This window comes from Polyergus mexicanus, unplaced genomic scaffold, assembly GCF_030449975.1.
Source record: "Polyergus mexicanus isolate NDT 795.1 unplaced genomic scaffold, iyPolMexi1.0 SCAF_11, whole genome shotgun sequence".
Classification (NCBI taxonomy): domain Eukaryota; kingdom Metazoa; phylum Arthropoda; class Insecta; order Hymenoptera; family Formicidae; genus Polyergus; species Polyergus mexicanus.
The window spans coordinates 7,345,013-7,371,778 of record NW_027223331.1 but is presented as its reverse complement, the minus strand read 5'-3'; the positions used below and the strand labels follow the sequence as shown (position 1 = coordinate 7,371,778).

The 26,766-nt window shown below is 33.8% G+C and overlaps 1 protein-coding gene and 5 non-coding genes across 6 annotated transcripts in view; 2 read left to right on the top strand and 4 right to left on the bottom strand.

Annotated features, from left to right (window-relative positions):
- The window catches only part of Alpha-man-ia (alpha-Mannosidase class I a), a 348,789-nt gene that overhangs the window by 219,155 nt on the left and 102,868 nt on the right, over positions 1 to 26,766 (bottom strand). The gene's annotated exons all lie outside the window — the stretch shown is intronic.
- On the bottom strand, positions 5,384 to 5,456 carry Trnar-acg (transfer RNA arginine (anticodon ACG)). The gene has a single exon. It is a non-coding gene; the product is annotated as a tRNA-Arg (tRNA).
- Trnae-uuc (transfer RNA glutamic acid (anticodon UUC)) lies at positions 5,785 to 5,856 on the top strand. Its single transcript has one exon. It is a non-coding gene; the product is annotated as a tRNA-Glu (tRNA).
- Trnai-aau (transfer RNA isoleucine (anticodon AAU)) lies at positions 6,719 to 6,792 on the bottom strand. The gene has a single exon. It is a non-coding gene; the product is annotated as a tRNA-Ile (tRNA).
- Trnad-guc (transfer RNA aspartic acid (anticodon GUC)) lies at positions 15,716 to 15,787 on the bottom strand. The gene has a single exon. It is a non-coding gene; the product is annotated as a tRNA-Asp (tRNA).
- Trnad-guc (transfer RNA aspartic acid (anticodon GUC)) lies at positions 16,171 to 16,242 on the top strand. Its single transcript has one exon. It is a non-coding gene; the product is annotated as a tRNA-Asp (tRNA).

Genomic DNA, 26,766 nt, shown 5'->3' with positions numbered 1-26,766 from the left:
GCTGCTTCGCTCTTATAAAAAAACTTGAAATTTAAGCATAAATTTCACAGCTATATTTTTTCTCAAGAGCTTTAATTTTAATACTGTCACATGTCAATCGTATAATGTTGCATTCTTCTACGAACTAACGAAACGTAATCTCTCGATGAAATGGCTTGAATAGCATCGAGATCCTTTTTAAAAGGCTTTTCAATAGCTTGAAGCTACTTTGATAATGTCTACCAGTATATTTTTAGCGGTATTAAAATAAAAATGACAAGCAAGAAAAACAAATTACGATATTAACGTGGAAAAATTCAAAATATATTTATAACAGCTATTTTAAAAACATCGTGAATATAAAACCAGTACATAATAATAATAACAACATTAAATATAATAATAACAATGAAAATAATTAAACTCAAAACTCTAATATAATAAGTATTTTCTTTGTCTGTCTCTTTCTTAATAGACAAGCAAAAATAATATATATGATATCTTATTTTTATTTCATTTTCTTTAATTTTTTAATTTTTTTCTTTGTCGGTATATTTGTGAAGATTATTTTTCCGCGCGCAATCTTCGCGCCTGACAACGCAAACTATACGATACTTAAATCCAATCCTACCTCTGCATTCTTCCCACACAGCGCAAACTTAGATGTCTCACGTCGAAATAATTAAGTCGGTGCACCGCTCTACCGTATAGAAAATTAGACGCGCCACGTGCGTCACGCACATACGCCCTCGCCCACGAAAATGAAATTAAAATCACCGCCCTTTCTCCGCGCTCATGCAAAATAATTTCCCTGCAGTGCTCCGGAATATACGCCACGGTATTTTAACTAGCTGAAAAGGGATTTAAATGATCCGGGCGGTCGCGGGAATTTAATACGCGCCCCTCGTCGAGAGCGATGAGGGTGTTTCGTATTTTGGCCGGCTGCCAAATGCGATTTTCGCGTTATTTATCTTCCGTGAGGGAGAATATGAGCATTCGCGCGTAGATACGGGTCGCGCTCGTTCGCATCGATGTGCTACACGCATCGTGTGTGTGTGTGTGTGTGTGTGTGTGTGTGCGCGTGCTTGTTCCGTCGATTAAAAACTAACGACTCCGCGCGAGAGAAAAGCACTAATGCCAAGCGAGAGATATTTAACACGTTCCCCGTGCTTTGGTGTAATTAAACGCTTTTGTACCGCTTTCGCTGCTAATTCTCGCCGTTAATTTCGGATAATTTTCATCCGTAAAAAAGGTGAGATTTATACGATTCTCTCACGTTTGCAAAAATTACCGCGTACACAAAGGATAGATATCACATAGGAGGAGGGAAACAACATCTTTTTACATTTTTTGACACGTTTCCGTTCTTTTAACTTGTTAGAAATCCCTGCTTAAGAGATATAAAGAAACTACTTCTACAAGTGATTAAATTTTCTCGCGTGAAGGAGTGAAAGTGAAGGGAAGAAATCTCTCCTCCACCCTGGCTTCGCTCGAATGTCCAAGTTTCGCGTACGTATTTCAGGACCGATCGATATAGTTAAAATTCTCACAACGCGAAGGCAATCGGTAGACCAATAGAAATCAAGAGATCGGATGGGCAAACAATGATCCTGGCAAATTTCAGCCAATTCTATTACCGGATTTCTAATTCTTTGATGCACGGGTAAATATTCTGACGCGATGTACGCCTACTGTTCCTCTACTACGACTCACGTCGCGTACGAGATACGCCTTTTAATGTCGAGGACTCTCAAAAGTCTCGTTGCCCCACGGGTAACTGTACTTTGATATTAGAGAAGAGATACTTGTTTAACGACGAACGCTTTTACGAGAATACCCATTGAGATCCGTGAAGAATAAGGATTTTGTGGGCGCATTTTAATGAACTCGAAAAAGGATGAGAGCTAGAATGCAGTTTTTACGAAAGCAGAACGTAAGAATTGATAATGATGGAAACGACGAAAATCTCAACACCGAATTAATAACAGATAATACAAGTTCAATCGATGGTAAAATGTTACTTCAATGTACCCGCGTTATGTTTCTACAAAATAAACGAGAAATTGCGGAGTGATGTAATATCGTCATCATAATTTCTGGATACGATGTTTACGAAGGCTTCTCTTTAGAGAGTACCGAAATTTCCTGGAAAATTTATAAGCGCAATCTCGGGAGAAATTTCTGAAAGACCTCAGGTAATTCTAAGGTCTAATATAAGTTTTACTCGTCCTCTCTTCTTACCTTCATATATATATATGTACAAGCGGAAGACTTATTTAACGGTGGATGCTCTTATGAGAGTGCATGTCGGGAATCAGGAAGGCCAGGGCTGTCGTAAATGAATGTTGACGAGCTTTCGAGGAACGATGCGAGAAGACTTCGAAAGGATAACGGTGTTTTATGCGAAGATGAAATCTCCGTAAAATATCTTGTATTATTATTTGCGCACGAGATGCGTCTACTGTGACGTAATATTATGCTAATGAAAAATTTCAAATTTTTCTCCAATAAATATAAACATAAAATTTTAACTTTAGAACGTACTAAAAGCGATGGATAATTAGTATAGCTACGAATTTATTCTTATACCGCTCATTATTTGTCTTCAGTTGATTTAAGTCTGTTTTACGGCAGTTGATTTACTATCGATACATTTATCTATCATTAGTGAAACATGTGTACGTTCTCGGGAACATGTTCCCTCCGTTCGCATAGCATACCTGTGACGACTAAAAGCTTCGAGAAAGCCGCCTCGCCGCCGTCGAACACGAATGGACCGATTCGCGCAGGGAGATTGATGCGTTCCGGAGCAGAGAAAAAACAACTCGCGTGGGATGCATTTGTTCGGGGTTTTAGGTGAAGAAAAAAAGCTGCCTCCGCTGCTAAAACGACCGGGAGAAAAGTTTTCACGGGAGAGAGAGGTAGGAGAAAGGGAGCAAATGACGAAGGTCGCGAAAACGAGTATACTAACTTTTTGGGGGGATACTGAAGGATGAGGTGGCGGGTGGAAAAAAAGGCTTTCAGAGGGGTTCTTTTCGATGGTCAAACATCGTGCTCTTTGTAAGTTTTCGCTCAAATGTTTTCCCTTGTAATAAATCTACAAAGTAGATATTTGTAAAAAAAATCGATAGATGAACATAAACACGAAATTTAATGGAAATAAAAATGCGAAGCGTGAAAGGGAATCGAAAAAAATGTTTAGAATACATGACTATTGAAGTCGAAAACTTCTGTTAGAACGAACATGTAGCAATGAAACAACGTAGCAGAATTTCGCGAACAATTTTATAACTAGAAACGCGTTAAACGTACGTTCAATTAAGAAATGTAGGCATCATATTTTTACTTAATTATTTTAACGAATATTGTGCGATAATTTTACGATATATTCGAAGCAAAAAATAAAATTTGGAAAGCTATGATTAAAGTATTTTATAAATAAAATGAAAAATTAATCACTTCGATCGGTTTTTTTTTCTGTCGGGAAATTAATATTTAAGTATATAAATTAATATACATTAATACAATATATTAGTGATTTAGTGTCGTAGATTGATGCGGAAAAAACATGGTTCGATGTGGCAAATTTTTCATTTTCTTTTGCAATTTATTTTGCATGCTTCGTGTTGCCTACAAATTAATTCGCCAAAAATTCTGGAAGAATTCCAGAGAGTTCCAAACAATTTTGAAAAATGATCGGCTATTGTTCATCGCTAGGGCTACCAATTTCTCCGCAGATTCATAACGCGTCCCTCTCTGCAATAATATCAAACATATTACCGACGTTCAGCATGCGATTCGTGCCAGCGGATGGCGAAATGATTGTTTTACGAGTAGTTTTATTGCCCCGTTCGTTGAATTTTCCTAGCATACGAGCAAAACATTACTCGTAATATTCGAAGAAGTCCATAATGCAAAACGATGCAAAAGACATTTACCAACAAATGCAAGATGCAAAATATATTTTTAATAATAAAATTGTTATCGATCTGATATTAAATCAACACATAAATGCTCTGCTATTACGTAATTTAGATATGCGCTAACATTTGTATTTATAATATATAAAGTGGTAAAATATCATTTAGACAAGAAAATAATATATGACAATACAGAGCAAAGCAATTCTTAATATTTGTTATAAAATCGGTTAATTTCGATCAGTTTCATGTAAATCAAAAACATAGAAACAGAACTAGAATAGAACATTTTTCTATTCTATATCTCTTTCACATCAGATATAAAAATATTTGCTCTTTTTTCATCAATACGAATTTCACAAATAATTTTAACCGGTTTGCCTTTGCAAATTCAAGAAATATTCTTTAATCCGTTCTTTAATTCGTTTTTTACTCCAGAATTTGAATCCTCTTTCGACCTGCCGAACGTACAAAGTACTTTAATTTCTAAAATGCAATTAGAGTTTAAATATCATAAAAGATAGATCAATCAAATCTATCAAAGAGAGTGCAGTCTAACAGAAAAAAATCACTAGAAAACGGGAATATTAGACAATGGCTTTATTGTGCACTGCATAAAACTGTCCGAAACTAATGCTGGCTATTCGACGAGCTCTTTCTTTGAATATCGTTCATCTCGTAAAGCGTGTATCGAGAATGAATTATAGCGAATAAACCTGGACAAGAGGAACGCCCAGTCTAGATCAGTTGCATATATTATGAAGATATACGTATATCTCCTTCGGATTGGCGTCAAATACAGGGGCTTCCAATTACTGTGGAAGCAAGAAGATTCAATCTATTTTCTGGCATCGCTTTATTAAATGATGCAATATAAGCGCGAATTGCACGAGTAAAAATTTTCAAGCAATAAATTAAAATTGAAAATACTTATCTCTATAAAGCTAAATATTATCACAGTTTTCCATAATCTTCAAAAAATATAAACAAAAAATTGAACAATATCTCTTATCTTTTGTTAAAGTATATACTTTAATAAATATATAACGAGTAACATACTTGTTTTATTTCGATTTTAATAAATTGCCTCAAATGTACAAAATTTAGTAGATAATCGATATTGATAAAATAATCAAAGTATACATATATATATTATTAAATTTTTTACATGTTCATCGCAAATTTTCTCTTTAATTAGCGGTTTTATTTTTTCGTCACATTTGCGTCATAAAATTTTAATGTTACATTTTATCAAACTGAAGAGAAATTATAATTTTAATGCAATTAATATATTTATTAACATTTTCATACTCGTGGAATATTTCCACGTGTATTACGTTATTCAATAAAATGGAAATCAAAAGATTTGCATAAAAACAATTATAACAATCGAACAAAATTCATATTTCATAAAACCACATAAAAATTCTCTTGTAATCATATTGTTTTGTTGTTTAACAGTAAATTTTGCAAAAAAGATACACCGATCCTGCCAGGATTCGAACCTGGAATCTTCTGATCCGTAGTCAGACGCGTTATCCGTTGCGCCACAGGACCACAATACACCGGTGGTCTATATCCTCTATACACTGTATAGTTTTATTCCTCTAAAATTATTTTAGTAAATATATCAAATGATAGAAACGGTTCTCATTTTATATAAGATATACATTATATTTTTTATTCACAGAATAGCTTTTTTGAAATATGTTTTACTAAATATTGAATATATTTAAGAATATGAATCTGCTTTGTACTAATCCGTTATTTTAGCATAATATTATGAATTATATGTCAAAATTAATTTAATTATCAAAATTTAATTATAGATTATTTGTAATAATGTAAGATTGTAGAACCGGTTTGGAAAGTAGTCTTACAAGAATCCGGTATGGTCTAGTGGCTAGGATACCTGGCTTTCACCCAGGAGGCTCGGGTTCGATTCCCGGTACCGGAAAATTTTTTTTCAAATTTTATACAAACATGAAATTTCTTTAAAAGAGTATAAAAAGATTTTATATATTTCTTAAAATGTTCTCTTTTACACATTTAACGTTAGTATTTTATTCAGTATATGTGCGCAAGTAAAAGACTGTGCGATCAATAAGTGCCATCACGTTCGCGAAAGAAACGAAAAACTTCACGGGTAAATAAGGCATAGCTATTGCTTTTCTCGATGAAAAAACTTTTTCCTATTCCAGAAGCAACGTCTACTATTCTCCAACACTGTCCCAAAACGGCCCCATTAACGCCTCGACACAAACAAGCCGCGTTGAATTGGAAAAAGTTACTCAATTAGAGCTTTGCGTCGTTCCAAAACTTGCTTCGTACTCAACCAAAATTCAAATTCTTTCTTCTCTTCCTTTATTCCATTGAACTTGAGCCTTCTGGGTAAAAGCCAGATATCTTAGCCGCTAAACTATATCAGATTATTGCAAGACTGTCTTATACAAACCGATTCTGCAATTTTATACTACTACAAATAATGTATACTTACATGCTTCTTACTACTTCTTACGCAATTACAAACACGTACTTCTTTCGCAGTTTAGGGCATCATGATTACATTTGGTCAAACTTTTTGATGCGATAAGTCGCATATATAACTGCGAAACAGTAAGAAAGAAAAATATAAAAGAAAAATTCCACAAATGCACTTGCATTTCTTTCATTCAATAGGCAAACATTTAAATGCATATTAACTAGAGAATTCAAAAAAGATCGCATTTGAATTTATTTTTTAATTTTGACACATTAGTATGAGAGAGCACGATTAGAGAAATTATTATATAATTTATATGGCTTATGCAAAAAAAATTTGGCCCATGAGGGGATCGAACCCGCGACCTTCGCGTTATTAGCACGACGCTCTAACCAACTGAGCTAATGGGCCAACTTGTCTCATTATTGATTTTATATGTTGTTGAACATCTTATGTCTTTTGTGTTTTAAAAGTTTTAAGGACATAAATTTTTATTTTATCTTATTAAGACAAAATCACTTTCGTAATCTTTTTTTATTTTTTAGAATAGATAAACACAATTCAGCTTATATCAAAAATATAAGTTAAATGCGGCTATAAAACAGTAAAAAAAAATGGATCAAACATATATTAAAGTAAAATAAAAAAATACAGCTCATATAAAATATTATGCAATAATCAATTTTTAGAATCTTTCTGAGAGATTAAACTCGATGCTTTCAATTCATTCTTATTTATTAAGAAAGAGATAATGTAAGAAACGTTCGTGAAATATCGATTATATTGTTGTATCCTGGTTAATATGCTGCATTTATCTTTAAAATAAAATAAGCTGTAAATATTACATCGAATATAATACACAATAAAATATTCATATTTTGACATGATTAACAACCGTAAACGTAACGAATGTTATCGCACGCTGCCAGATAAACTAATTATAAATATTCGATGACGAATTTGGAAAACAGTTTTTATGCAAATAAATATATATATGTTAAGTTCGTGAAAAAAATATGACGAATTGGTTCCCCCCCCCCCCCCCGAATTATACGAATGACACGTCAAAATCGAACAGTATATGTCAAATCATAGTTTATTCCTGCTCTGTTATTAACCTATTTTTTTATAAGCCATTTAATGTAATTAAGTTTATATCGGACAATATTACCTTTATATATAATATACGCGAGTAAAAGTTACATAATTTAAAAATAAAAATTCAACTAAAAATTCCCAAATACAATTTTACATCTTTTGTGAGATATTCTGAAAGATTATAAATAGAGTAACAAACTCTAAACACTCTTTACGTTGTATTAAAGTCGCGTAGATCTTTTTTTAAATTTTTACCTGGAACTTTGATATTTTTTTAAAGCACAATTCACATCGCTATATTTTCTGAATCATTAAAAGCTTGTATGTCGCAAAGTCTATACACTATTTTGAAGCATTAAAAAATATTTTAACTTTATAATATTTTCTTCTAATAGAGATATTTTCTTCTAATAGAGATATAGTCCTACATGTGCATTTTTTATCTTTTTTTCTAATTATGTTGAACCTATCGCAACACCAAATTTACGAACTTTGTGCTAGCGAGAATTAGCTGACTAGTTCGCTAGCGATAAACCGCTGCAGGTGTCCAGTATGACTCTACCATGGCGTCAGCAAACTTTCTTCTATCGCTATACCTGTGAGCAGCAATCTGCTACCGTCTGACAGAGCTTCGGGAGGGGAAAGAAAGAGAGTAATGTGTATGAACTTCAAGAATTACGGCGAGAAAAAAAGTGAAGAGATATGACTGTGGACACGAACCAATCGACCAATTATCTCTGGAACTTTGTTGCAATATTTCGTATGATTATAGAGATTAGATAGGGTAAACGTGTACGAAAAAGATATATAAATATATTATAAAGAAAATGTCTATGAAAAGAATTTATATATATAATTACACAAGGTGTAAATATTAACATATTTTATTATAATAAAATATCTAAAATATCTAACGATAAGATGTAGCTGGTAAAAAAAAAACTATATAAACTCTGAGAATTACACAATCAAAATATTATTAGCAAATAAGATATTCTATATTGACAGACAAAATTTCGATTTTTATTTGAATTAAATTTTTTTTTTTTATTCAACACGCGTGAAATTATTTTTAATTGTATGTCATCGTCAAAGTTCCACTTTTTTATAAGCATAAGATTAGATTTAAATTTTCACAGGCTTGCTAAAGTAAATAAAAAAAGTTCTATTCACTTTGCGCTTAAACAACAACGTTAAAAGTATTTTAGGATTAATGTAACAAAGCCAGAGTTTATTTTAAATTAGAGATTGCCATTTTTTATAACGAAACTAAATAATAATATTTCTGATATAGAAGCGTTTTTTTTTTTTTTCAATCTTTTTCTTCAGCGCACAATCATTGACAATTAGTGCATATTCGGATAACGATATAAGTATCCCGATTGCAATAAATAAAGCACCATCATCGCGAAGCTCAAACGAAGTTTTTTCATTCGCGTGAGTAAATCGCCATAAAATTGTCAGGTAGAAAGCGATCGGGCAAACTGATCATATTTGCGATCGACTCGCAGTATGTTCCGGTTACATCGTAAAACTGTCGTTTTTCGGCTCAATCCCGAATGGCTGAGGCTAAATTGAAGCTCCGTCGCATATCTCGATTTAACTTACACATATATGTACGACTTGATTCCGCAGGAGATGAAATCGAGCTCAACTGACCTGAAATGAAAAAAGGGAAAAAAACATGTTCAAACTGTTATCCTTACGTGAAATACGTTTAAAAATTGATTAAAAGAGATATATCCTATCGTTATTCTAAAATATATATTTGTAGCTTTAATCGGACTTATGTTCTAATCCTATTCTCGTTTTTCGTTATCGTATTAATCTTGTAAGAATAAAAATGGCCAAAACAATGTCAGTCTTTATCAAGTAAAATACTTGGGGAATATAAATGAAATATTATTTTCAACGAGATATAGTGGCGTATATCGCAGAGCAGTTAAAAAGTGAGGAGTGCGAGTGAGGCATGAGATAATTAACGACGGTACCTGCCCTCCGCTATGGCGTTTCGTATATAGCCTGTGCGACGGGTCGATCGGAATTGCCGGAGAAGACGAAGGGAATCGAAGGGTGTGCGCGGCCCTACACGGACCCCGAACAATCACCGACAAATGCCGCTACTTGGGTGGCAACGTTCCACTTCGTTCTCTTTGTTCATCATGTTTCTCAGCCGTGAAATCCGCTTCTGGAATCGCGGCAGGAATTTCTGACAATTCAAAAAAAAATAGCCGCATCCTTGTGCGACTATCGCAAGAGGAACCGACTTTTCAACAAGCGAGAATACCGTTACTAAAACTTATTTCACCTGAGCTCACTGTTCGAATATATCTTCCTCTCTTTGTCTTTTCAACTAAAATTAAGCTACAGTAACTAATATCATCAAAGATTCAAACATCCAGAGCAGAGTGATTAAGTAAAATTGATGAAAATATTGTTATTTCATTATATATTAAATTATTTAATAGGGAAAACTGCTGGAAACGCATAACTTTCTCGATTTTGCACAAGAATTATTCGCAGACTGTAAGTTTCACAATGCGGAACAAATTTTTCTTTCGCCGGATGAATTATAGCACGTGCAACCGTACGAATTACTCCACCGCGTGACCTTTTTTAGCAACATGTAATAGAGACGGATTAAAATAATTAAGAGAATTATTAATATCAATTAGATACGCCAGAAATTTACAGCTCGATATTATTCGCGTTATTTCTACAGTCACGACGGAAAATATTTAAATTTTCGCTGCATCCAATAATCGATCGTAAACTACGTAATTGTACAAAAGAACATGTAATTATTTTCTTAAAATAAAACAGCAATAACAACATTCGTTTGTTGTCATTGTAAAAAATAGGCAGAATACAGAAAAGACAATTATCCGTATGCATGGTTGGATCTTTCGATATTTTTTCTCACAATTATATATAACATGCCTCGCTCGTTAGTAACATCAAATACATTCTTATGAAGAATATAATTAGAAAAAATAGATAATAAATATTAATCATATATAACTTGTAATTTTTTTATATTTATTAAATCTACAAATATCTTTTATATCGTAGAAATAAATTCATTGAAAAATTTCAAATTTCATTTATAGTTTTAGAAAATATTTATTATAATTTATTTCGTATATATTTTCGAAATACGTGCTCATGCTGGAAATAATGCCTTATTCTTTTTATAATATATACATTCTGTTACTGATATTCGTTTTAATCTCATATACAAATTTTGAAAAAGTTACATTCGTTCGAGAACTGACATATGCTGTACGTTGTATAGAAGCATGTATAGGAATTTTTTTTTTTACAATTGACACACACTATATATCATACGTTTTTCGTGCGTGTAAAATAAACTGTCACAGACATTACGTATTTACTTAACACGATTCGCTACTCTACTTCTCAATAACAAGGAAAAACTCGCGCACATAGTCAAATATTCTTACTCATTTGATAAACGATAAGAAAATTATCTCTGACAGACCATATATTACAAGTTCTTCGTTTTACTAACTAGACTTGATACATATTATTTTACATTATTTAAATTTTGTTATTGGAATGAAAATAAATGTAATAATAAAAATATTCGTTTCACGATAAACATGTTAATAAATGAAATTTCAGAAATCAAAAATTTAGTAAGGATGATACTAAATTTAAATAAATAGTTTCTTATTAAAAATAAAATAAAGTATATTTTTCGGATAAATGTTACATTTTATTTACAACAATAGCCTATTTATTAACATTAATTTGAAATACAAAGTACAGAATATTAAACGTTAATTTATATTATAAAATAATATATATATATATATATATATATATATATATATATATATAAAATATTAAATATATTTTAAGGCGGTAGCAAATTAATTATAACAAATTGGTATTTGACCTTTATATGTGGCGTACAGTGTGTTATTGTTATCATAGGCGCTCTTAGTGTGTTATCACACATTCGCGCGACGACACTCGAATTTGATAGTGATGCGAGACGCTCCATATATTAAATTCCTTTTCAAAAAGCAATCGCGACAAGTACCGACAAATTTATCTCTGACAATTAATGATTAACTTTCGATAAACGGCACGCAACTATGCAATGATAGATCTTTATCGAAGCGCATATTCCGTCCAATCATTTATTATTTCAAATAGAAGTTGAAGTAATAGGGATAAAAATTATAAATTATTTTCTTGCAATTCTTACGGATAACAATTATTTTTAATTTGCTATTAATCGTTTAATTAATGATCGATTTAAAGTTCAAAAAACAGAATATTCCACATGAATTTATTCTGTATTCCGTTATAATATTTCACGGATATAAGGAATTAATTTATTTTACACAATGTTAAGCGCTCATTTCCTATGTGTTTTTAAATTTTATTTTATTTTGAGGTAACGGATTCGTATATATTGTAGATGTAGATAATATGGAGTGTAGATTGCCAGAGATAGATCCGTTTTCTTAAAATAAATGGATTAGAATACATTAGGCCAAACAACTTTCGGTAGATTCTTTCAATATGAATTAAAGCATATTACAAGCGTAAATTAAAAAGAATAAAATTTTAATTTAAATTTTATCTATTTAATTTATTTAATAACACAATCGCTCTAGCAATTTTATTAATTGTATATATACATATAACTTATTTTTATAATGGGCATCCCGATTTTATTTTGATGTTTTGCAGTCCATCTATTTATATATAGAATTAAAAAATTTTTCTTTAACTGATGCAAAGCCAATTTAGCAATTAAATAAATTACATTTAATGTGATAATAAATAATATGAATGTTTAATTAATTTTATGGTATTATAATATATGTATACATATATATATATATATATAAAACTCTATCTGACGCTTCATCATATTTTGCTTTGCTCTTGTTTGAGCAAAACTGGATCCGCAAAATTTATTGGACGACATCGTTGCTGGAAGCGAATAAAATTGAGGCGGGTTCACTACACAGGTGTTCTAAAACCTTGTGGCTTTTAAACGCGTCGACTGATTTCCACGAGCACTCATCGCGTGCAAAGGCGGCATATCTCTAAAAACGGCGCCTGTCAGGTGACCTTAAATTTACCGTCGATTACGGCTTATTACGGACAAACATACAACGGCGAACCTCCCCAGTTCGAGACGATGTCTCGTCGTCTCGAGACGTTCCCCCGATAGAGAATTCGTGTATGTAATTATATCCTCCCTCACATCGTGACTTCTCCCGCCTCTTTCGGCGCCTACCACCGACAATATGTATCTATCACGATAGTCGTTAGATGCGTGTAGATGATCCGCGACAAAACTCGTTATTATTCACAGTCAATACGTAGGCCGACGTTCACAATGTGATAACAGTGATTGCGAAGATTCATGGTGCACGAGAAAGATTCGCTTCGTTAATGTTTCGGCGATTTATAGGGCCTAGGGCTTACCGCATACTAAATATTTCAAGCTAAATATTTTCAACAAAATAAAAGTCGATTTATATTATTTTAGAATTTTGTGAGATTATTATTTTATATTCTTTATAATTCTCCGTGTGAATTTGGACCAGAAACTTTAGTTTAAAACTCAACAGCATGCAACAATATTATGAAATTTGTAAATCGTATTTATTAGCGCATTTAAAAAATTGATTACATATATAAAACTTATACTAAGCGAGAGATATTTATTTTCAAGTATAGAATAATAAAAAAATGAACAAAAAAGGAATAAAATAAAATTTTCTTGGAGAAGAATTCCGGTCTCTCGTACGTCAGGCTTTCAAGATACTATCAAAGAAAATACGGTTTTGAGACATTTATTGGCTTGCACTTTTGTACGAAACGCATCGTTTTTAGAAACTTTGAATAATACGCGATTAAAAATATCCCCCTCCTATTCGTTTATTTCGCCCTCTCTCTTTTTCTCCCTAAAAACGAATAAACAGAAAAAAACATATGACAGATAAAAAAAAGACATAAAAAAAGTTGCCTGCAAATGTTAAATAAAAGAATTGTTATATCTGAGAAAGATCGATTGAAGATATCATAAATAACAAAAATTATTACTTTTAATTATTCATATTATTTCAGATAAACAATCGAATCATTCAACTTGCGATCGGCATAAGACTGATAAGATGCTCCATCGAGTTGGGATCGATTTGTACTGGTAAGACGTGATTGGAATGTGCGTGTTTAGTTAATCGCGCGAAATTTATCGCGAAAGCAAGAGTAGAAGGTACTGAAAGGAGACAAAAGAGGGATAGGATACCCCACGTGCGATTACAGCTATTTGATATGCCGCGACACTCAAAACTCGTACATCAAACTTAACCGTTGAATATGGAACAGTCAGTCCTGGCAGCGGTGCATCCAGAATGCATATGTAGACCGCAATTATGGCCGTTAACTATCGTCGGCACGCACGCCGAGCACGAATTTTCCATCGCGCCATAGGGCCTCCTTGAACGCTCGCTAGCATCGTAGAGGAGACCCTCTTCGTCATTTGCGATTTCGGCAGTTATAAATAATATAAATCCGCGAAAAAAAAAAATTTATAAAACATATTGTTTAAAATATTTTTATAATCCTATTAATCTTTATACCTTATAGCTTGTACAGGATGAAATAAACAAATAAAAGAATTTTATTTTATCGATTGGAAACAAACTCGTTTAATTTCGTTTAAATAGAAAATGGATACAAATATTTAATAAGAATTCAAAATACATTTAAAAATTTATTTAGCTATCAAACATGATTTAGCACCTTCATTCTCATATAATTGCGACGTATCTTTTACAGACGATAAAGAGAAATAATAATATAGCAACATATATCTATAACGATAAATCAAGTTTCCCTACGAGTCTTTGACATCCCATAATTTTCCCTTGTCAATATATATATATATTTTGCTATTTCAAAATGTAACCCTAGATTAAAAAGCGACGTTTAAAGAGTTATAAATAAATCTAACAAATTTTTATTATAATAACATTATTTTTCTTACAACACAGATTTAACAATAAAAAGCAACGATAATCCTCATGTATCAAATGAAAATTTCAATCTATCTTATATAATTTGCATTATATATATATATATATATATATATATATATATATATATCACTTCAGGACCTCTTTTTCAAATCTGTTAAAATCGTTTTAGTTCTTCTTGTTAATTAAAGCTTACTATGTATGCAAAATTTAACCACTTGTAAACAAATGTTCACATTATACATGTACACCATTATTACATAAGAAAAAAGACTCTGTGTGTGTGTGTGTGTGTGTGTGTGTGTGTGTGTGTGTGTGTACTGCGTTTATGATAATCGAACGAGATGAACAACAACTGGCAGACTACGTATAGTTTATTTAAGGCACATAATCTTATTGTGTAAATCTCGGCAGGGTAAGCGTGCAAAAAGATTCCAAGACTTTCAGACTTTCTTTCTTTCGCGTTAGTCGCCTTTATTTCCTATCGAGACTCCCCGTGGACGACGCAGGTGCGGTTTGTGAAAAAAGAAACAGGTTCGTACCCCGTCGTTGGTACCATCGACAATGAGAAAAAAAAAGCAAAGAAAACACATAAGCAAAAAGAGACGCACGTTCGGACTTGCAATGCTTAGAACAGGGCAAGATTGATGCAGTCGTGAAGGAAGAAGACAGTTGCAGGAAACAAGCGAGATGGAAGCAAAGAAGAATGTTCCGTCTCCGTGTCACCGCACCCAATAACACACGGGTAATCACGATTTAATAGCTCAATAACGTCCGCCACGGACCCCGAAACAATTTATCGGTCCCGCTAGTCAATAAATTCGGTTTTTGAGTTGTATACGGTAATCCGGGGAACAGGCCGCGAATCTCAAAGCAGACGCATCGAATTGGGATTGGCGAATTTTTAAAATAACGCGTATAAATCAACCGGAAGAATAAATATCACCCTGTACGATATATACAATATCTCCCTCGTCTTTTCTGATTTCACGGCACGGCATTAAAATATTCGTTATGAGAGGTAACACGAAACGTGATCTCGATGTATTTGTCGGTGTAATGTAAAATGCATTAATTATACCGGGATCATATTCAGTTTAAAAATATTTCTTTCCGTATGAATTTGATACGAATGTTATATGAACACAATGCGAATGTGTATGTACACCGTTGGTGAAAACAGTTAAAAAAAAAAAAAAAAAATTCTCCCCGGCGGGGAATCGAACCCCGGTCTCCCGCGTGACAGGCGGGGATACTCACCACTATACTACCGAGGACTTGTTGACATGCTCTTTCTTATTAGTAGTCTTCACGCGGCATCGTTATTTACACTTTGACATTTTCAGTTTTACATTATTGATAACAATTGCACTTAATTTTTGCGTATTATTATTAAAATATGAACAGATATATTATAACATAATGTTTTAATATCTTTAAATGTCAAATAAAAAAAACCTATCTTTATTGAAATCGATGATTTGACAGGTCTTAGAAATGAACACTTAAAAAGATAAATCTTGCATTAATATTAATAAATATATATAAGCAATGTAAATTTCTCAAATATTTAATTGTGCTGTGCCTTATATTATGTTTTATACGGAGACGTCTCTCTTCTGAGAGAGGACAATGATAACGAACAACATCTCTCAACAAGTCCTCGGTAGTATAGTGGTCAGTATCCCCGCCTGTCACGCGGGAGACCGGGGTTCGATTCCCCGCCGGGGAGGAATTTTTTTTTTTTATTTTTTACGAATGGCACACGTATGTATGTATGTATGTATGTAACGGATTAATTTTTCTTCACAAAATTATCTCTCTCCTCTTCTCCGTTTTTCCCCTTAATTCTGTTCAAACTTGTTAACCTACCATCAAAAAAACGTGCTTTTATATGACTTGCTATGGCAGAATCGTCAATCTATTAATACACGTGAATCTATTTTGCAAAATATATTACACTTAATTACACAAAAATCAAATTATAAATAATTAATATCTAGTAAATTATAAATAATTAATGTCTAGCGTTGCTAAAAAAAATAAAGATACTGACCACTATACGCGATTAAAAAGAGAATTAATTATAAGAATTATTTTATATAATAAATAGTGTGCATTACAATGTGATTATACGGATCCTTCGAAAGCAGATATTTCCGATTCGAAAAAGATTTGTCCTCTAGAATCTGAAAAAAATATTGTCGTTTTCTCTAAAAAGAGAAACATCTCCGTATTATAAAATATAATACATAAAACATATAAAATATAATACATGTATGTATATATCGAAGCACAGTTAGATATCTTGATAAATGCTTTGCAGATACGCTGTTTACGAAAATTTTACTTAAAAATATTTAATTTTAACATATTAAAGCGAACATTAATTTAATTTTAATATATTAAAGCTAATATATGTATGCATTAAAATGAAGCTGAATTTTCAAATAACACCTAATTAATATTTCATTAAATCTGCATAATGCAAATTGCAAAGAATATTTTAAATTCAAAACAGAGTTATTATTTTCAGACCAAATTGACATATATATAAATAAAGCATATATAAATATTGCAACGAATTACAATCCTCTCTATACTATACGATACACAACATGATGAAATGTAAAAAAGATGTTAAAAATATTATTAAGCTCTTACTCTCCAGTACATAAAAATATAATGTAACGAAAACGCCATTTCCGTCAAATTTCTCACTCAATTTTTATTCATAATTTTCACAATTTATGGAATTGGAGAATGAAATATTTCGCAATATATGTGAATGTGCTCGCTTAAAAACGCACATTTTGACACAAACTGCGTCGAATTTTCATGATGCAATGTGATACGCTACGTTCTATCCACGTTCGTCTATCCTAGTAAATTTACATCCCGTTATTACAGCGGTATTTCAGGGGCATATGTTTGTCGCGTCCCACGTTTCATCGTCCAATACGAGTGCCGTTTGTCTTCCCCCATGTCAACGTTAAATCTGATATTAGGATGAGCGCGCGCGATCACTCATTAATATTCCGAGTGTGGCGACAAACCTATCGATTGTCCGTAAAGTCGATTTTGTAATTTAGATCGACGCGTGGATCCGTTGCTTTTGACGACGGTACCGTATCAGCAACGCATCGTAACCGAATATTTCGTTGACGGGAGCATCATAGAATGATCAATCAACACGTACCCGCATCGCGTTCAACGCTCCAAAGCGCAAAGTGAATAAAATATTCACGCTGCATGTAATGATACGTGTATTATTTGTTTTGTATCTTCATTCGCATCAGAATCTATTTCTTCACTCAATCCTCTGATGACGATGACACGATTCACACAAACCCAAATATGTTCTTTGTTAAATTAATGATTTTCTGTCAATAAGATTCCGTCAATTCTTTGAAGATAATAAATAAATACGTAGAACACTCGATATTTAATTCCGATGTTTTCAATGAATTCAGCGCATTAAAATATATTTGAACATGCAATATTTAAAAGCACTATAAGCGCGCGCTATGCGCATTTATTTTGTGTGTATGTGTGTATAATTATTTACACATATTAACTCGAGTTCTCTGTTTCTCAAAAAAAAAAAAATTAATAAAAATTACACACAGACTTAATAGTTGAACTGTCTAATGCGTCGCTCATGACAGTTATGACAGACTTTTATTGATATAAAATAATGCACAGCGCAGTGTCGAGATAATTAATCAACATTGAAAAAAAAAAGAAGCAACAATATTTGCAAGTATCGATTTAATATGCCTTTTTTAAGAGTTGGATATCTCATCAGATGTTTTAGAGTTAACGATTTTTTTTTAAACCAACATAAATGGGCAATAATAGCAGTGGGCAAAAAATGATACGCGAATAATAATATATACGATAATAGATTTGTCGTTGAAACACGACATAAAACAAAATAGCTTGTTCGGGGAGCAAAAAATGTATGTTTCATGATACGCCATGCATTTTTCTCGAATTACCATAAAAATATCCGTAAAAATAATTCGAAAAATTGCAATTAAACTCCTGATGTAACGTATTTAATAAACGAAAAATGTTATAAATGTCTGTCTGAAAATGTTATTTCTCTGAGTTACAACATTAAACGTATTTTCCTCTGTATTATTTTAAATACGCGATATTTATTCGAGAAATCATTTTTACTCCCGACTGCCAATCTACGGTTGACAAAAAACGAAGCGAGTATGCGTTTTATTTTGTAATTACAATGTGTCTAGCTTCGTGAATATTATTTATTTAACAAAAGTAGATAAACAATAATAAAACAGTCGAGCAATGGAACGGGAGTTTCGTTGGATATAAATAGCGCAAGGTGTACAGCTATCGCGGTGAAAAAAAATAAAGAGATAATGAACCGCATGGACGGACGATATTGCAGGCAAGACACGTGATTCTCAGGATAAATTACTGTCTAAATTACCGTGGTACCATCGCTGTCGTTTTGACGATAGATAATGGTGAATTATGCCTCGTTTACGTCTCGTAAAGCTCGCGAATGGACGAGAAACGCACATGGCGATATTTGTCACTTCGTGAAAAACCGCCATATAAGTCGGTTTATTTTATTCAGTCGTAATCTTCAATTTTTATACGTCAATAATCTTTTTTTTTCATCGCTGCAACTCATCGTTTCTCGTTGGAAACTACAATAGATAACGGAGCCTGCGTAATTCGCGGATAAGATAAGCGTTATAATTCGCATGCGAAGGATAATCGTGCTCGTAAACATTTATGATAGACTTAATGGGAAGCTTGTGCCTCTCGATTGCGTAGGCAAATTGAAAAATATCGAGAAAGAGAGATAAACGATATGACAAAATACGAATAGATTAATGTATTCTTTAGAATAATTGCCTCCACCCCTCCGCCCTATCGTAAATATAATTAGACTATTTAACTTTTTATCAAGATTTGTAGGACGATATCGGACAATATACGACTTGCATGTATAAATTAAATTGCGATTTTTATTAAACAATTTAATTCTTAACTTGTACAAACATTCCACTAGCTTGAAAACTCTAATTAAGATTTAAGAATTTTAAATTATATTTAAATTTGTTTTTTTAAAATGCGCGTATAATAAATGATGTCGCGGTCCAACAATATTCTTTACATATCGCAACTTTTATTTCGTTATTGCTTGAAGAAATAAACGATAATTATATTTACAAAACGCGTAAATAATACAAAAGATGAATTTCTTACAAAAAATATCTTATTTCTTCTTACATTATTAATATCGTTCAGCAAAATGATAAAATTTCTCGCGACAGAACGATATTAATGCGGTCAGGGTTAAGATACGATTGCGAAGTATCATTTGGTTGTCTCGCGCACGCCAGGAACAAGCATTGTGTGTGCTTTATGCCCGCGTAAATAGTTCGCGTACACACGTGGGTGTCCTCGGCGCAATCGAAAGTCGTCATCTCGGATGGTCGTCGTCGTCGTCGTCGAGTCGCGACAACCGCTTATGCGTAGAAACCGAGACGACATGATTTACGACACGACATGAATTTCAGTTTGCGCACGCGACCCCATCTCCGTCTCGTGTGTCCATGGGCGCGGGAGAGCAATCTGTCCTCCTCCTGTGCATAACCGGTCATTAAGCGACCATCGCGGCTATCGAATTCGATAGCCCGGTTTAAGTAGCCTGACCGATGCCGCGAGCGGAACTTTTTGCGTTCTGAACGGCTATTTCTCTCCGCAGTGAGTGGCCGCGGCTGCGTCTGAAGTGCGAATCTGCGCGAACCTGTTCTGTCGAAATTTATCGGACACATTTGTCCGATACGACAGGCCTGAATGAAAAAAATCATTTGTCGAGTTGTGCGATTAATGCGAGATACGGTTATTTCATAATGATCAAACAATTTTGTTATTTTAGTGTGTAAAATCTTATTATTATTATTATTATTATCATACTTTGCATAATATTAAAAGATTTTCGAAGATCTCGTATAATTTTGTTGAAATTATTAAGATAAAAGAATAAAATCTCAAATAGATCATGTCGATCTATCTTGTAGCGCGTCCTTGTAGCATATTTGTATGTTTTTAGAGCAAATTGCAAATCTGACGTTGATAAGGTTTCGATAACAATTGGAAAAATAACAAGGGACTCGGAAGAATTGGAAATGTGGGAGATCTTTGTGTAAGAACTCGATTGAAATTATTCGTGTCATAGCCACCTCCGCTAGTTTCCTGTTATTCGTCGCTATCTCGACTTCGGAGACCTCGCCGTTTATGCGGACTCTCGATATGCCATGGTAGTAAAGTTAGTTACGACCGTGAATCATCGAAATGGCTCCGTGTTCGCTACGACCCTCGCTGACCGCGAAATATGAGAAGAAACGTTTTCTGCAGGCTCAAAGAACGCGATCATGAACGGCCACGAATAACGGCGAAGGATAACGTCGCGAAGGTAACGCAATCTTAAAGAAAAATATTCCTCCTAAAATATCATAATTCTACGAAGAGTATATTTAACTTAAATCTTCATTAAAAAAATTGACTCGAGAAATTCTTAATGTAATTATAAATAATATAATTTAATTGATGGATTTCACTTGAAATCTAAAACCCAAGTATACTCTTCTCCGAGCACATTCTCCCATTCGCGTTAATTTCCGCAGATTGAGAGAAAGACGACATCCATCGTGCACGGTGAAAAATGTATTCGACTCTTCTTTCATACAAGTAAAGTTAGATCGCAAAAACACCATCAAATCGCATCGCGGACTCGAAAATATACGGTCACTCGCGGCGCGCTCGTGCCATTCCCAGAGGCGCTGTCGTGAAAGCAAACAACGAATGAAAAATATAACCCTTGGCGCCTGTACAATGGCAATATTTATAAATGCGCACAGTGAGTTTGTCGACCTTCAGCCTCCCCCGCCCTCCCCCATCGTGAGCTTCTCTCACGTGTGAGTAAGCCTCGCTTTCGAATCTTCTTTTCTTTTTTTTTTCTTTTTTATTTAACTGCCCCCGGACTTGCGGCTCCTTTCTGACAAATTCCCAGACGGAAGGCACACGCCTAAAGGATCGACTACATAAATTCTCCCGCCGCGGTAAGCCGTCGAACAGGGCCCAAGATCTGTGGATTTATTCGTTCTCGTTGTAGAACTCACGAAACGAACGCGTGCAGCGGGACAGAAATTTTTTTCGGCTCCCCCGATGCCGTTATCTAAAAATACGAGAAAGACACGTTACGAGATGTCACCGTTCGTTTCCCTTTTTTTGTTTCATATATTCTAAAAATATATATTGCACCCGAAAACTGGATTTCGCGCTACGAATTTCGCAATTCTTTCGCGACGATCAGATTCTCCCCATTGGCCTACATCGTGCATTTAAATATCGTGCAAAAATTATCTATCGATGATAGACGAATCGTTAGATCGATGACACGAAATATAACGCGGGATAAATATAAATGCATACGATACAAGCGTCTAAAGCGTTGGAATATAACTTCAACAATACAAATTAGTGTATTTACGCTATGCTTTATTATTCGTCATGGAAATATACAATATACCGTAAAGGCAGAAAGGCTCTCTTTACCATTGTGCCGCGCGCGGCTTTTTGCAGGATAAATCGTAAAACTTCGGGTCTATTCTGCATCCCAGATCCTATGTAAATCCGCTCGATGAGTGGACAAAGACTGACAAACGTGCAGAGAAAAAAAAAGAAAAAGAGAGAGAAATAAATTCTCTTTTATTGCACGAAACTGACATGTATCGCGTATGTGTGTCTATCTGTTGCGAATTATTAACAAAATAAAACGGACGCGACACGTTGATATTTCATCTACACCTCTTACGCGTATTTTGCAAATATCGAAAATTTCCGTGATATAATCCTAAAGGAAAGATCGATACGTAATATCGACGAAACGAGAACAGCGCACACTTTTCGAAGACGATCCGAGAACCATTTGACGCGTAGACACGCGAGAGACGAGAATTTTCACTAAGCGAGGGAAGCGAGAAAAGCATCCGCGAATGTATATCACAAGCATCGTTTCCGGCAAGTTGCCGCAAAACCCGACGTTCCTTTTTCGAAATGTCTCCCCATTTTCTCTTTACGCGCCGAGGTAGAAGACGCTCTGGGAATTTACAGAGAAGGCAATACGTATTCTCCAATTTTCACGAGTATTCTTAAGTTCCATTATAAGATTGTTTTTACGTCTTTCGTATCATTCTAGTTATTGTCATAGCAAGAAATATATAGAAAATAATGATAAGTGACACTGAGTATATACAATATAATAATAATTCTAGGAATAGTAATTGAAATTTTACAACATGCTCTTGAATAATTTATTTTGTGAGTGGAATTCATTTTATTTTAAAATATAAGACAAACTAAATTTTTGTATGTGTGTATGTGTGTTTTGAAAGTTACAATAACTTTTATTTTTTTACTTTGTTGATATTCCGATATTGAAATATGAAGATCTGATTTGAAATATTTATACACGTACATATCTACAAAGAAAAATGTAAATATTTTCCAACGTTTTTATTTTGATAATATAGTCGATATTAGGAGCAAAACAGAATAGATGTCATTTATAAAATTTTCTTTCTCTTTCTATCTCTCTACATATCTTATGAAAAAATTACGTGTAATTTCTTATAAAATGTATCGCAGGATTAATATACCATATAATTTTCTCGAATATTTTCTTATTTGAACAAGTTACTAATCAATAAATTAACTCGCTCATATAACACAACAGAATAAAAAAGTACACATTGCGACGATAAAGAAATTTTAATTTTCATTAGCGCGATAGAGCTCGTAATACGTTTTCGTTTCTAAAATTTCCCGAAGAAAGGAGGTGTCTCAATCAAAAGAAACCGGTGTTTCGCGTTTTTTTTCCATAAAAGTTTCCGCCGATAGGTCTCTCCTTACTATGCAAGAGCGCGTCACGAGTATAGTTCTCGTCGTAAATTCCGAACTCTATAAGCTGTACGTACGCGGTATGGGTGGGATTGCTATAGCCACTTGTCTCCTTTTCAGCCTCATCGAAGTAAATTATGAAAAAGAACCATGAAAGAACCGTGCGAAGAGAAGCTACGCAAAGATTGACGAAGCATAAAATGTCAAACGTAGCGCCAATCTTTTAACTTTTGAATTTGCAGGGGGATATGTTCGACCTATAAACTCGATAAATTATACCTTGAATAAAAATGAAATTATAACGACTCCCGAAAAATATATCTTCCTCTGTTTCCAATTTAAGCACCCAGTCTGAATGTAATATTTGTTCCTTGAATATAATTGCTTTAATATTTGATATTGAAATTTTTCTAAACAAATTTCAAATTAACATACGATTTTTAAAGATTTTAGAATACAAGTTAAATTAATTCCGTGTATATGTATATGTGTGTGTGTGTGTGTGTGTGTGTGTGTGTGTGTGAGAGAGAGATGGGATTCCCGGATTTTTTAATAAAGTAATTAAATAAGCTTTTTATAATGTGCGCTGCAATAGTTACATGTGGATTCCAAAATAAACAATTATTTTCATGTTCAATGAAATGTAAAATATCGTTGTAGGAATAATTATGCCAAGAATATTGACATCATTATTCAATATATGCTAATATAGTAAAAAATTCCTACCGAGCTATTGTGGTCATTGTTCTTTCGAAGAAAGACCAACGTATATATGCATTTTTTACTGTATAAGTAAGAGATTTGTGGGAAATTCAATTTTTAAATTCACGGGGATGTATTCTTCACATGAATAAATGTTACAGTTGCGGAAATAGGAAATGCTTTCAAATAAAGGCAGAGGAATTTTCATACATTTCTCTTTCCTGGATAATTTCCCAAAATTAATTAGCTAACATTTCACGTTCCTTGATTCTCTTGCATTGTAATTCAACTCTTCAGAATAAAACGTTTCTGTTCGACATTGCGAATTCGTATTGTGTTTCGATAGACCCGGACGGAGAGCTTTTCGGTTCCCAATGTTGACGAAAACTTAAATCGTAAAACTTTAATGGGGTTACAGTCTGTAAAGGCCGTTTCATTCCTACGTTCGATACGTGCATCGAAAATAGATAATCCGCCTTTAGTAAAGTTTGATCTCGATTTCATTTAATTATGCGATATTATAATCGCCGATGAAGATATGATAAGAAATAGATATTTGAATGACAGCTTAATTAAAATCGTCACGTAGAAACATTTTTTAGCAAAATCTGGTAAATTGACCGATAATATAATTGATCTGATAATTGATCTTTTTTATCTAATAATTTTTATTTTTTTAATATTTTTAATTATTAATCAATCGAATCACATATGACGAATTTTATGTGTCACGAAACAAAAAATCAAAAATTTATTTCGAAAAGTTTGGAGCAGAGAGAGAAATATCGGGAATACAGAAATAGAAAAGAAGCTGCGAAGAAGAAGGGAGGATTGGAGGTTTTATTCGCTAGGAGCGAATCAGAAGTTATCCGAGAATCAGCCAGCCGGGACTCTTTTATTGTGGCACTTTTAATGAACTTTAAAATAGCTCGTGAAGACCGATTATGGCCGTTCCTGCACATCGCGCGGTGCAATGAGAACCGTATAATCCCAATGCGAAAAAGTGATGAAGATAAAAAAAAGAAGAGAGAAAGAATGAGAAAAAGATAGCGCCAGTCACGTTTCATCGATGAAAATATTTAACTCTAATATTTGCACGATATAAAAATTATAATACTTGTAAATAGCAATTATACCGAGTCCCGAGCTCGGTAGAAACTTCGACTAATTGAGGCAAACTTTTCGGCAAGCTTGAAGCAAAGGCACGTAGGAATCGAGTTTCCAAACGATATTGTTATCGACAACGTTAGCCGCGGTCGTTTGGCAATTCCTTTCCGCCTCGTATCTCCATCCATCCGGTATTTTCGCGAAGTTATGTCGTTTCGGGAGTAAACAATGTTGAAACTCCAATGCAGGATGTCGAAATCAAATAGCATTATGCCGATATTGCCGATTAATCGATATTAATATCTTTACGCTTACAATTAATACAAAATCTTTATTGAATTGTTTCTATATTAAAACAAATCGACTTTTTCTGATAACTACATTAAATACAATATAATTGAAGGGGAAAAGTTGCGTACCTTTTTAAGTGAGTACTGATAATAATGTTATGTTGTTGGCAATACTTAAAATAATCTAGACACATTCCTTTTCTGGATCCTTCAATTTTTAACGATTGTTAATCTCGATTTGCTTTTACTAAAAAATCTGATAAAATCTATTTTACAAATTCGCTCACTTGTCTGCATGACAAGCACATGCGGAGTGTGAACGAATGGATCCGGGAACAAAGGGAGGTAGGAAAATTGTACACGTAAATGAGAAAGAAAAAATAATCGACTTGATCGTAGCTCAAAGTTTTACGGGCGATCGCCAGGGCCCTTATCCCGTCGTCTGTGATGCGCCGGAATCCCGAAATCAGTCGTTCCATGGCCGAAAATCATATAATATTTGGCCGAAAGGCACCGGCACACCGACGCCATAAATCTTCGGCTTTATGTTACGATCCTGAAAATGCGCCCCGCGCAACGCGTTGGCGACACGCCAACGACCGGCCAGACGAGCGCGGGTTGCGTTTCCGCGCGCGGAAACATATCCCGACACCTCGAAAACAATCCCCGAACAACAGCATTGTATTATTCAAGAAATTATGAGACCGAGAAATAATAATTCGGGAGTCGCGGGAAGATACAAACTGTCGATAGCGAGAGTTATCATTAAACGAAGGGGAGAATCATCCAAAGATTAGTTAGAGATAGCGAAAAGAATTCTCTGTAGGAAGCGTCCCCCATTCCATAGCAAAACCATAGATACGTTCATCCGTTCCCAATGCTCCTTAACGATCGTTAAGAGCCAATAAATATTTTTCAGTACTATAATACTCGAACCGGAGACGAGGGAGATCTCTCACATAGACGAGCGCGATAAAATATTTTCTAGTTTATATGCTAATGTCAAGAGAGAGCTAGATGACCGTAGAATACGTGAGTACGCTCAATGCACACAACAAGAGCGTCTCGCTTCTCGTCTTTTCTTTCGCGATTATTCTTTCCTGTAGTTCGTTCTCATGGCGGATAAGATTGCGAATTTGGAATCTTTAGAGTGAGAATTTTCAATTCGGAAGAAATCAGATCAAAAAGTCAACAGACGAATGACGATG